Source organism: Actinia tenebrosa, unplaced genomic scaffold, assembly GCF_029948245.1.
Source record: "Actinia tenebrosa isolate PJP-AT-01 unplaced genomic scaffold, QUT_ActTen_1.0 PGA_scaffold9__36_contigs__length_13948895, whole genome shotgun sequence".
NCBI lineage: Eukaryota > Metazoa > Cnidaria > Anthozoa > Actiniaria > Actiniidae > Actinia > Actinia tenebrosa.
This window is the reverse complement of record NW_028292586.1, coordinates 7,678,157-7,691,132: the sequence shown is the minus strand read 5'-3', so window position 1 is coordinate 7,691,132 and position 12,976 is coordinate 7,678,157. Positions and strand designations below refer to the sequence as shown.

General features: G+C 35.0%; 1 long non-coding RNA gene across 1 annotated transcript in view; it reads right to left on the bottom strand.

Moving 5' to 3' along the window:
• LOC116294535 (uncharacterized) overlaps positions 1 to 12,971 on the bottom strand; it is a 14,657-nt gene extending 1,686 nt beyond the window's left edge. The window contains exon 1 of the long non-coding RNA XR_004196936.2: positions 12,326 to 12,971. This is a non-coding gene — a long non-coding RNA (uncharacterized LOC116294535). The remainder of the gene's footprint in view (positions 1 to 12,325) is intronic.
• Positions 12,972 to 12,976: the final 5 nt, after the last annotated feature.

Sequence of the window (12,976 nt, the reverse complement as noted above, 5' to 3'; positions counted from 1 at the left end):
GGGGGAATATAAAAATTATTCACTGCTTTAAGTTTTCTTATCGATTGATAGAAATCCCTTACAATCAACAAGAAAAGAAGCTAAAGAAATATTGAATTAAAAAATGAATGCTTTTACTTTCTTTGTTCCTTGAAAGGCAGTGGTTACAGTTGAAAGAGTCGAAGATTTACTGTAGGCACGGTATACGACTTTTTTTGAATCATATTCTACAAAAATAATGATGTTAATCTCTATAAACTTAACAAAATAATATTATACTCAAAAAAATTACCCGTCTTTCATCGGCTGCTATAAGAATATGCTGTTGTAAATAGAGTAGGTGAACCCCCTTGCTCTATCAGTACGACCCTTGCCGACTTCTGACTCGACATGTCAAAGGGTTTAATGATAATGTCATTGTTCAAATTAATTATTATAATTATAATCACTGCAAAATAAAAAGTATTAGATACAAGAAAACAGACGTTCAATAAAAGTCTGTCAAGCTTAGTTCCTAGATTTTACACATACATCAGTTTACTAAATTTTAGCTGAAATAAATTTTCTCTTTGTTGTTTCAATATTTATCTATATATCTATATTTATTTATCATTTATGCTTCCAAAATTTGAATTTTCCAAACTGCTTCTAAGATCGAGTTGGTCGGTTGAAGGTAACGCAGATTCCTTTGTTGTGTAAAGGCGAATCGAAAACTCTGAAAACATTTCTTTCGTATTCTGACAAACTAGAGTAGAATATTTTTCTTTTACTCCATTTGTTTAAACATTGAAAGTAAAAATAAAAATTAGTAGGCTTTACGATATAAATTATATCTTGGCGGGAAATGTAACAATGCACTTTTTACAGTGACACTCAATTGCCTTTCGTTGTGAGCCAATCAAAACGTACGAAGGCTCACGCAGTCCAATGACAATGGCTTAAAGATACGGAAACCCTTTAAGCTACTTCTTTTTCTTATACCAATGTTGACACGAAATTTACATCAAATACAGTCAGAGATAAACCTCGATATCCTGTGGAGTTTTTAGTGTAACTGCTAGACGCGTACGCGCTTGGTCTGGGGCGTGTGAAACCGTTGAGAGTTTTGTGTTCCGCTTTCACTTCAGTTCTGACACAAATCGCGATAGTGTCACCTTAGCAGTTTATTAATACTGGCGGAAATATTACATAAATGCTGAGCGGGTATTATCTATCTTTCTATTAAAACCTTCTGGTTTAGAAGATTCAGTGATGGTCGGTGATAACATTTCGAGGAACAAAAGAGCAATGCAAAAGGTATTTGATGTGTGTGTGTTTTTTTAATGAATTTCCTGGCGGATTTTTGTGGTGAAGACTTAGAAAGTATTCCTTGATGTTGAGTCAATCTTTTTTAATATAGGAGGCAATTGCTTTTGCATTATTTCTTGTGCGGAAAAAAATATTAAAATATTGCTAAATTTCAAGATCACTATAGAATTCAAAGCTAGCTAATATAACATTGCATAACACAGAAATAGAGTACGCTTTGAGAAGAGCCATGTGCGTGGAGTAGATATAGCTGATACAACGTAAACATTTTAACCTGAGCAATAATCGGTTAGATATCTTGCATATAGATACAAAATAAGAAAAAAGAGATTCAAAAGTATTATTTTAAAACTGAATTCGAAATGATTATTTCAATTTTCGAAAACTGTAAGTTTTTTCTTGGAAATCGCGTGCACCTGACCCATAAAGTGATTGATTACGAGCCAGTGGTACTTGCGATCTGCGGTTCCACTCAGAAAATAAAAGTAAAGTCAGAATTTCTTTTTTCGTTTAGGAAAAAAAAGACAAAATGTTCAAGAGTTTTTATTTTGAATTATTAATTTTGTTGAATTGAAAATAATCTAAAGGATTGCATTTTTCCTTTCTCCATTGGGCGGATTTAACAGTAATCAGTATATTATACATTACATATTTCTAAATTTTTATCTTTCTGGTATGTTGTGTAGGCAATACCTAAACGAAAATCATGCAATATTATCTAGAGAGCAAAGATTACTATTTTGTCGATGATCATTATCGCCATTCTAATTTTCGATTTGTCCTCAGTATTTTGACATCAGTCAGCAGCATGGATTCTTTCTTATTTGTAAATAAATCTCAACATAAGTAAATATATAAGTTTCCAGCATCGTAAATAAACAATCTGAACTTGAGAGGTTTAATTTTACTGTTTAGTACTGGGTGAAGAATCTAAATTTTAGAAATGCTATGAAAAACTTTTCGATATGATATCCAATAAGGAAGTATTCCCTATAACATCAAATTGATTTTCTTTAAATGGTTCATTTAGCTGGGGTATCAAAGTCTATTTTTAGTATTGAATTATAGAGCCTTCTAGCTGGTTTATCGAATCGATAAGGAGATATTGGCAGAATTTCTTTGGATACAAAATGGATATAAAATTATTTTGTCGGTCACATATTACATGGATTTATAATTGAATATCGCTTCTCACGGTTTGACAATTGAGGTTCCATCTGCAATCTTTGGAAAGTAGTACTGCATGGAAAAGAAAGGTATTTCTCATTTCAAAGTCTTCCAGCATATTGAGGACCTAGAATCAATAAGGTCATGATATTAAATACAAGACTGAGTCCATATAAACATCTTGAGATAAACTTAGACGCCGAAAGGCGGAAATAGAAGGATAATAATACTATAAACAATAACATTCAACGTGCTGTAGCCTGTATGCCTACTGAATGCCCTGCAAAACTAAAGAGAGAAGTTCAAAACCGAACTTCAAAACTGCGGTTACAGGCGAAGAGGAAGATTTTTATCGAGTATAAAATGCGGATGTTTTATTTAAATAGGAAAACCTTCGTATTCATAAGGAAGCAGCGGCTGAGAACGACTCAAACGCCCACTCAAAAGCAAAACTCTCCGTCACAAATCTATCGCAGAACAATCCACATGTACTTATATATTGAGTCATTACGTTATAAAATGCCATCAGTGAGTTATTGAGAGCTTAGTTATTTTAGCCTCTTACGAACTCTTTAGTGTAAGTTTGTTAATTCCGTCAAAGCTTACAGTATTTGGACCATGAATTGAAAATAAGATTGATCCCGGAAGTTCTATTCTGAGCATTGACCTTGAACAAATAACTGACGAACTTCACATTCAAGAATGTGTGCTGTGGATCTTAAACGATCTTGGACTCACTCGATGACTGGACGCTCAAACACGTATCGTTGTACTTCGACTGGATTCGACAGGCAGGCAGAAGTTCTATAAGCGCGTGAAAGATGCTTATACCAGACTTTATGATTAAAATGCCTACGACCTTTATTTTTTTATTTTTTTATATCAAAATTTAAGCCATTCTAAACGTGTCGAATTATATATATATATATATATATATATATATATATAATGACGCCTGTTTCTATTTTTTCGAACGGTCAAACTTGCAAAAATCGCGGCATTTCTTTGAGTCTGGACGAGTGAAATGAAAACCTGGGGGAATGGGCTGTGACGTCAAAGGAGCAAGTTGGTTTTAGATGCCTCCTCATGGATTCTCCTTATCTTTCACTAGTATTTATGGCCAATTTGCCGTTGTTTTATGCCACCAAAAGGCCTCATGTTTATGGCTAGAGGATTTTAAGTACTTCAGACTTCAGGAATGAAATTATTTTTGAGATATTTTAAGAAAAAGAGAAGCAGCGAGAAGTTAAACGAAACCTAGGGAGAACTCCAGGTTAGAAATATCAAATATAAACAACTGAAACGAAGATTAAAGAAAAATCCGAATAATAAAATCATACCATGATCCGGATATTTTTCAAGACCTCTACCACCAGGCACCATTGCACACTTTCTTTTGTTCAGTTCATTAGCACCAACTGTCTTACTATTCTCATGAGGGAAAACAAATTTAAATAAGAAAGAAAATTTGCGAAGCATCTATGTAGTGCATGGGAGTCAAACGACACCATCATGCAAACGTCCTATTTGTTCTTTGCGGATTCCAGTTGTTTTCAGTTCACACGTATCTCGTTAATAAACCACTTGAAAGAGCAACTTACTTTTGAGAGTGAAAGAAAAATAATCTCACTAGACTTTCGCAAAGTCCGCTTCCCTCTCAAAAAATTATCTTTTCGCTTGAATAATTTTTCGAGGGAGACAACAGCTATCGACTTGGGACAAGTCAATAATCTCACTACTCATATCCTTTGCTAAGTGCTCAAGGTGCTTCTTCTGGTAACCTGCATTCTTTCGCAGGTATAGAAAAGTTATAATCACCTCATGTATGTCACATGTATCAATCACACGAATGTACGGTAAGTTCTATTCGTGTGATGGATGAACGTGACATAGACGATGTCGCTTCTCCACCATCGTAACGTTAAATTGGGCCGTACCTAGTGAGGCATTAGTTTGGAAAATAAGAAATGAGAATACAATGATGACGTAAAAAAGATCTTAATTATTGCTTACTATCAATCACTTGACTTTTTTGAAGTTGACTGGGGGGCAAACACTGCGGTTGACTGAGCGGCAACTACCGGATGTTAAGCCAAAACATGTCAAAACCACAGGCTCACAACCCTAAGTATTAGTGGTTTCGGTTTCTCTAGTTGGGATCCCTGTGGCAAAGAGATAGCTGTTTCATCGATAGAGTTCACATGTTCTACTTCTAAAATCTCTCTTCAGTAGTCGGTCTGGAAGAAAAAATCTGGAAATAAAGATCAATAGCTTATTATGTGTCTTGAAGTGTTTCTTCTGCGAAAAAACCTCAAAAATGCTCGTTTGCGGCTTCGAAAGTTCGACGGTAAATATGACCCGTTCACCTAGTAGAAAAATTTGGTAAGTCTGTGGTCAAAATATGTAATTCCTCAAACTATTGTTTTCGACTATTTTTACGACATGAAAACCAGAAAACAAGAGTTCAAAACAACCTCAAAGATTCTACAAGCCATAGTAAAAACGCAGACAAATTGGACAAATTTGTGTACGTTTTACTACAACATTACTAAGGCCTCACCAAAACGATAATAATGTATATCCAAAGGGTTCGTTTCAACGTCTTCAACTTTGTTAAATTGTTAAAAACGCAGAAAAACAGAGAGCGATATTTTGATGTCCACTCCCAACGCCATTCAGTTGTAAATTAATCCATTCATTTCGTGACGTAATAGAATCGTCAGCAATTAGAATAATGACGTACAGACCACAAGGTGACCGCACCTTGATGTTGTAGTACTGCTGTTTTTGAATTCATATAGCGCCGGATCTTTTACCGGTTAAAAATATGAGTGCTAACAGACAGCAAGCAAGTGGTATCTCATGAATGTGAACTCAACATTGCTGCACTGACAGTTGTTCCATCGATTTTTTTGACAAAATGGAATATGCGCGCGCTATATTTGGTGGGTTATACCGCTTGACAAAATTACTGTTCATATTTCAACAAACAGCATGATAATGTCTTGCTGTTCAAAAAACCTATTGCATTCGGTTAATTAGTGTTTAACTTATAAGTGAGTTGGCAAAAGAAAAAACAAAAGTCATGATCAGTTCGACTAGCGTTGTAGCATGCAAGAAATGCGTGCTGACTTCGTATGCTAACGAGCTGTTGCTGGTCATACATAATATTACTTAATTTAAAAAAAGACAATGTGTGGGTCTCGTGTAGAGAAGAAAATAATCGATATAGTAAAGATTTCGGTGGAAATTCGGAAGGATTTAAAATTTCCTTTTATAAAACTGGTTTCATAGATCGTGAATACGAGTTTCCTTGCAATTTGGCGGTCCTTCCTTCCAAACAACTAAGCTATACTTTTTAGCGAATTGCTTTAACATTAAGATTCCCACGGAATGTAATCATAAAAAATAACACTTACATAAGCTTCCATATATACGATTACGTCACACAAGTCCCGCTACATTGGAACAGACGTCATGTTCAAACTGGTGTGACGTCACATGGATGCTCACTTCCGGTAATAAACCGGAAGTCTCAAAAACTTCCAATTCTAGTAAAGCATTTATATGAAATCATTTAAAGTGTGGACTTTGGAAAGCTAAGAAAATTGTATCATTTGCATCCAACAAAAGTATTTGCCTAAAAAATACGTAGGATGAAAATTAGAGAGAAAAACTTTGATGGAACGGTTTGTTGACTGACAAGACTCTTGACTTGAATTATTTTGCGTAAGTAAGGCCCTTTCGCTTAAGTTTACGATAATCTTATAAAATACTAAAACTATTAGTACAAGAGTATATATATTTCATAGGAATTCAAAAAGCAACTAAAATTGATTGATATTATACTTTTTGTAATGTTTTGTTTTTCGTTAAAATCTGAAGCGAAATCCGGCCCGCCATGGGTGAGTCCTGTTTATCGACGTAATACGATATATACCTCTTTTTGCTCATTTCTTAGCACTTTACTCTTTATTTCGAGTAATTAACGTCACGTTACATCACTTGTGAGGAGGCTGTTAATGACGTCAAAATGTTTTAATAATGGCAATGTTTATTTTTTGATTAATTAATCAATTAATCCCCTATTAAAATCATGGGTATTAATACAGTTTTCACATGCTATTAGTGACTTTAGTAATAAATTCACAACACTAAACTGTTGGACGCACTTCCTGTCTTGTAGGTGCCTAATTGAAAGGGAATTATATTGCGGCAAAGAAACACAGCGTTTAGTTCTGAACGGCAAAGACGCACCTTCTTTCCTCAAGAAACAAAGCGAATAAAGTAAGTGTTATTATCTTTATTTTAAAGTTAACGAACACAGAACTTTGTAATATTTTTTCTTTAGATTTTGGCGGATAATTTTCTGTTGCCATTAATTTTCCTGTGCATGGATTCATAAATTGACTTCAAATCCAAAACCAGAGTTTAGTAGAGGGGAAATAGTTCTAACTATATCAAATTGAGCTGTTCCAAAAGTAAGAAGACGTGCTGATTTCGTTTTCGATATGGGCGTCAAGGCTGTTGGTGTAGCATAATAGTGCAAACCAATCCGTTCCACCGTCAATTCCAACTGTATGATCAGATGTTTTATTTCACTGTCAGACATTGCCCTGCATGATTAGCCAAGAAGATGTTTCAAGGATTGGCGGATTTAATTGATCATCAGTGATGCATGTTTGAATCGGCTTGTTTTAACTCTTGCTTTAGTTTAGAAAATTAAAAATAAAAAAAAATTTAAACACTATAACAATGATAGAAAGCATGAAATTCCTTTTGTGCTAGAGTTGTAAAAATCAAAGTCACAAAAAAATATTTCTAGCCGCGGTCCTTTGTACGCTAAGTTTCATAGTTTTCCTCTTTCATTTTAACGAACCTTCCCTCAAACTGAAAATCAGCATTCTATAAACTTCAGCAGGTCACATTAGTTACTATTCTTGAAAAACTAACATTCTCATTAGTATAGGTAATAGGACTACATGCTGTCCAGTTTGGAAATAATTGGATGAAAATTTTTTTCGAGGACTGACAAAATTGGACTGAAGACTGAGGCCGATAGGCCGAGTCCAATTTGGCAGTCAGAGGAATTTTTTGAATTCAATTATTTTCAAATTGGACAGACATGTAGTTCTATTGCAGATTAATTATATCATCCCAAACTATACTAGACTGATTCCATAAGTCATAGTTTTCTCTCGAAAGAATGCGAATGGAAACGATTCAGATTAATTTTTAATTTGGACAGGAAAGAGAATTGTAAAATGATACAATAGTTGCTTGTATGGGATTATAGAGTGATGATACTATTAAACAATATAGGCATGATCGATTCATGATAGCTATAGCTTATTATGGTTCATGATCGCCATTTTAAAACTAATGATTTCACTATTCCTGATCATGACCTATTAGTTTTTGATTAAAGGGAATAATATTCACAAGCTGGGACATAAAAGGGATTCTTACTCTCAGAACCTTCAAACAATTTATCGATACCCTGAAAAGGAATTGGAACTTTGTCGCGTTAGATTTCGGGGGAAAAGGAAAACCGTAAAACCGGTCTAGAACTGAGAGAAAAACACAAGAAACCAAGAGAGAGAGACCTATAACAAATTCTACTGCAGGTGTCTGGGACTCAAGAGGCCGATAGGTGAGAAGGCAGGTGAGAGGAGAGTTTATTTCTGCACAGGTATCTTCTGAAACCTTAACGAAATAATAATGAAGAGAAGGTCACGTGATATGTGGAGGAAGACTGATTGGTTGGGTCTATTAGTACAGAGAGATACTACTTATTCCAACTCACTTGCTGAATAAAGTACCCGATATGAACTAAAAAGCATAGTTACACAATCTCGTACCCAGGCCCTTATTTCATACTGCGCATGCTCGACGAAATTTGGTACGAAATTTGCAGATAGAGTATCGTGCGCATGCACTCGGCATAAAACTGCTGCTGTTGAATTTAGTCAATATGTATTTTAAACTTTGTTTTGTTTTCCCAACTGAACTACATACACGTTTTGAGTAGTGCTACAAAAAAAGCATGACGTACGTAGTGACAATTAAGCTTGTTGCAGGTACCAATTTCTGACCAATTCCGGTTTTTCTTTTAACTTCGCAATTCCAAGCATAAGATAATCATTAAGGAAACTAAAAAGGAAAAATCCCATGAATAGCGAAAGAATGTAATAGTACGAAACTTAGTTATGCGTCCGTTGTTGCTAAGAAACTAAAGTTGAATAATAATTTCATTGGAACATTTGGAAATTCGTTTTGATCGTAAGACCTTACTTATGGAAGTGCATAAACACTAAAGTGATGACCAACTATAAAAGATAACGTCTTTTTCTCAGTCACAAATACATATTGATTGATTTCCCCTGTTCTGGCCCGAAAAAAACCGAGGGTTTCAGTACGTACAGCTCAACCAAAAAAAAAAAAAAAAAAGCATTCGAAAGTGATATTGTATATTATACTTTAATCTGCCTCTTTACCTATATTTTTCGAGTTTCGGTTCTACACACGGAAAATTAATGCTTTTTCAGCTATTACTGGATATTGGTATAAAATACTGCCAAATTAAATAAGCATTTGAGTATGATTTTTTATCGTTTCTATATACTTTGGCCGGGGCATTCCTTGCACAACTGAAACAATGCCAACTTTGCATGACTAAGCGCTGTTCTTTCATGGTTTCCGATACAATTTCAAATTAAATTACTTGAACTAATTTACTTGTAAACATTCACTGCACTAGAATTTTGTTGTTCTTATGATCGGTTTTTTACTGAGGGCCAACTTTTTTTTTACGTTCTTACAAAAAAAAAAAAAAAAAAAGAAAAAAATGGTCGCGATCTTGATCAGTACACACCCGATTTATCTTGGCTAGCTCAATTATGCGTGACACACGAAAAAATGCACGCAATTCCGAAAAAACTTTCGAAATCCCTATCAGCTCCTCGGTTTCATAACTCTTTTAAGTCTTCTTATCTTAGACACATAATAAACTTCAAATTTGAAATGAAAATCTGTTCCACTAGTTAGAGTGCAAACAATATAACCGTGAAACTTTAGTAATACTAAATAGCACAATTTCATGCAAATTCCATTGTTTTCTATTGTTTAATTAGCACTATTTTGTACTATTTAGGAACTAGTGTTTCACAGTTTAATTGTTTGCATTCTAAGCCCCGGTTATTATAAGGTTTACTTTATGTATCTATATGTGTGAATTCTCTTGAACGTGATGCAAGTGTTTATCAGAGAACTACCTGTTGCCTGCTCAAAGAGTGTTGACACTTAAGTGAAGCTAGTACTACTTCCTAGTAAGGAAAGAATAATCGCATGAAATTGAATAACATGAATGGACGTTTTCTCTCTTGATCTGTGAAGACATTTATTCGACGGCACTCCTTGCTTCTTAGATATCTACCACTTATAGCTTTGTTCTCAAAAATTTGTTCAAAACACCGCGTGATACACATTTGTTTATTATCAGTCATGACCAGCTCGGGACCCACCCTAGCACCAGGCCCACTCAACTTAAGCAATTTAGCCTTTGCCTCACATGTGGAATGGCGTAACTCGTTGGAAATAGCTATTAGCCCGCGAGGTAAAGGAAAAAGGGCGTCGTAAACTCTGTGAATCCAGAGTTCCTTGTATAAGGTCAGACGTTGTTGACGGAAAGGGTCTCGGATGAATTCACTCTAAGATACACGAGAAATTTCAAATAATTCACAACTAGCTCTGAATCTTGCAAAAGGTAAGTAAATAAGTATATATTATTTACATTCTATTTCCCTACCATTTCAACATCACGCGTGTGAAACCAGTGAGGTGCGCTTACCAAACGATCGAGTTGCTGTGCAACTTACTTTGCAACTCGCGCGCTAATTGAAAATTTCGCGGTTTTTCACATTGCACATGTTTAACTCAACTTTGCATGTAATTTTTGTAAATGATCGTTTTTTCCCCCCTTAAATTTTATTTGAAAAAAGGCCCTTTGCAGGTGCTATTATTTGGGAGTTTCCAGTTCGTTGCTCTAACTACTGATGCGCATTAACTCGTTCAAACGACCGTTTCTCTCTCATTTGAAAATGTCCATGTATATTACTAGATTTAAATTTAAAATTGAAGTCAAGACTAAATAAGACGGAAAAACTCATTTGACAGGCACTTAGAGGTATCCATAAGTTCTACCAGAGTTGTACTTTTGAGAATACACGACTACTGTTGCTCTTAGGACACTGCATGCGCTTGCCCCATGCCTCTGTACCGCAGCGCAGAACACGTGCATTAAAATCGATCGTGCACACGGTAGACCTATATATTTATCGCCTAAACTTGCGCAAAAATAACTACTTAGAAAAACGAAGAAATAATGAATTATCTTTATACTATTGAGTTTATTCAGGGGAATATGTTATATGGCAAACTATATTGTCAGTGTACTTCTGTCTAATAATAATATTTTGGTTCGCGTTTGTAAACAAGTTTGGCACCCGTTATTGACAATTTCGAAGTCAAGTTTGTGCGCTCGCACACGTTTAAAGCATGCAAGCTTTTTGCGGTATCGTTCTTTTTCCTGTTTATGTTTACATGTTAGCCCTTTAGCCCAATGTCTCATAAAAATTTATATGTGATTGTATCTATTACAAAACTGTTAAAGTTGTTTACTCCGACTAAGGACTAGCGTCCGAAACGTCAGTACGTTTTTTCATCTTTTCACGGTGTAAAATTTACCCTTTTACATTACTGTTTCATTAGAATCACCGACGCAGCTTACACTAGTTTTTAGCTAGCTATCTCTTCTAAAGTAGGGAAGTTAAGAGGAGAACTTTGAGATGAGAATCGTAAGTGAAAAATGTGCCCAATTCAAATTTGTCAAACCTGTTTTTATTTTTTTTCAACGAAACCAGCAGTACCTGTTTTATCTTTTGTGGAAAAAAAGCGACTTTAATTTAATCAATTGAACAACAACACAACAAAGAAATACAAAAACTTCATCACTCTAAACAAGAGAACACCATTTATCATATTTCTTAATTGATGGAAATAAAATACCTTACTAAAAGAATTAATGACGGACTTAACACAACATCGAAAAAGACGAGTTCTTATATTATTCACTTGGAACGTATTCAAATAAAGATTATAATAATAATGTGCAAATTATGAGTGTACTTTGAACATCCTCCTTATTCTAAGAACTTAACTATTTGATGTATAACTCGGTGTTCTATTTTCGGAAGTGTTTTAATAGTAGTGGACAGGTGTAATAAACCCCACCTACACAAACGGCCAGACCGGAAGCGACCGTGCCCGCGCGCTCTCTCTCTAAATGGCTATATAATCATTGAACCTGGAAGAGCAGTGACTCAAAACGGAACAGATCTTTTTGAAATATAGGCGTTACGTTTTTGGTCTTTTTTGATGTCGTACTTCCTAGCTTGGCTGAAATGATCGTGGTATACGTCTTGATTCGAATTTACAATTGAGGAAACTATGTTCGGATACAAGAATTGTTATAGTTGCTGAATTCATTCATTAAATGATACCAAAAAATCTATTACAATAGTGAGTGAGTGCTTTAGAAACGACCAATTATAAAGCAGAGAGAATAAGAGAAAAATATCAAATGCCCTTCCCGCCAAAGGCATTTGATATTTTTCACTTATTCTCTCTATTTCATTACACACACCGAACGCATAATTTATTACTACAATTATAAAGCAATTGTGGCACAAATAGCAATATTTATATTAGTACTTATTAGCCATATATAGAAGTACTTTTATAGCAGAATGCATGAGTAACTTCATAAGAGACTACATGTCTTGACACCTTATCATATCATTATTATTATTACCTTCTACAGGAAAGTCACTTAAGCCCACTTTCCATCCCTCAACATTTACATTGACACCAAAACAGTCGCCCAAATGAAACGTTTTATCTCACGGGATTGGAATACTTTCAGCGAAAACTATTTACCTCGCCCACACGCGTTCAGCTCGAACAGCGAGGACGGTCTTGTTGTTAGGGTGTCGTAGGGATTATTTTTGACTTGCATGAGAAATCAAACAGTCCCTAAGTCATTAGTCATCCAAAGAGCTAACTTTTTTGGTCAAAGAGACATGATTTATAGGGAGTTTTTGTTGTTTTTCTAATTACATGACCTTGAGCTCTCAAAGGTGAGGACAAGCCCGGGCATGTTGTGTAAACAATTTGACTTTGAATTGCTAAACACAAAAATGGCAAAGTACAGCACAGTTCGAGTTAAAACACGTAGATGGGATTAGCTCGGTACGTGTTCTAAGCCTACACGACTAAAGAACTTCTAAGAGTCCGAAAATAAATCGTATCGCAGGAAAACTGATTTTAACTTAGAATACGCAAGAACACACGAATATTCCAACTCACAAATTCCTTTGTCAAAAGTTATCCCCATGGTACTCCCCTGGTAGCAAATTGAACAAAAATAGACTTACTCTTCCCTTAGAAGATGTGAAATTGTAGT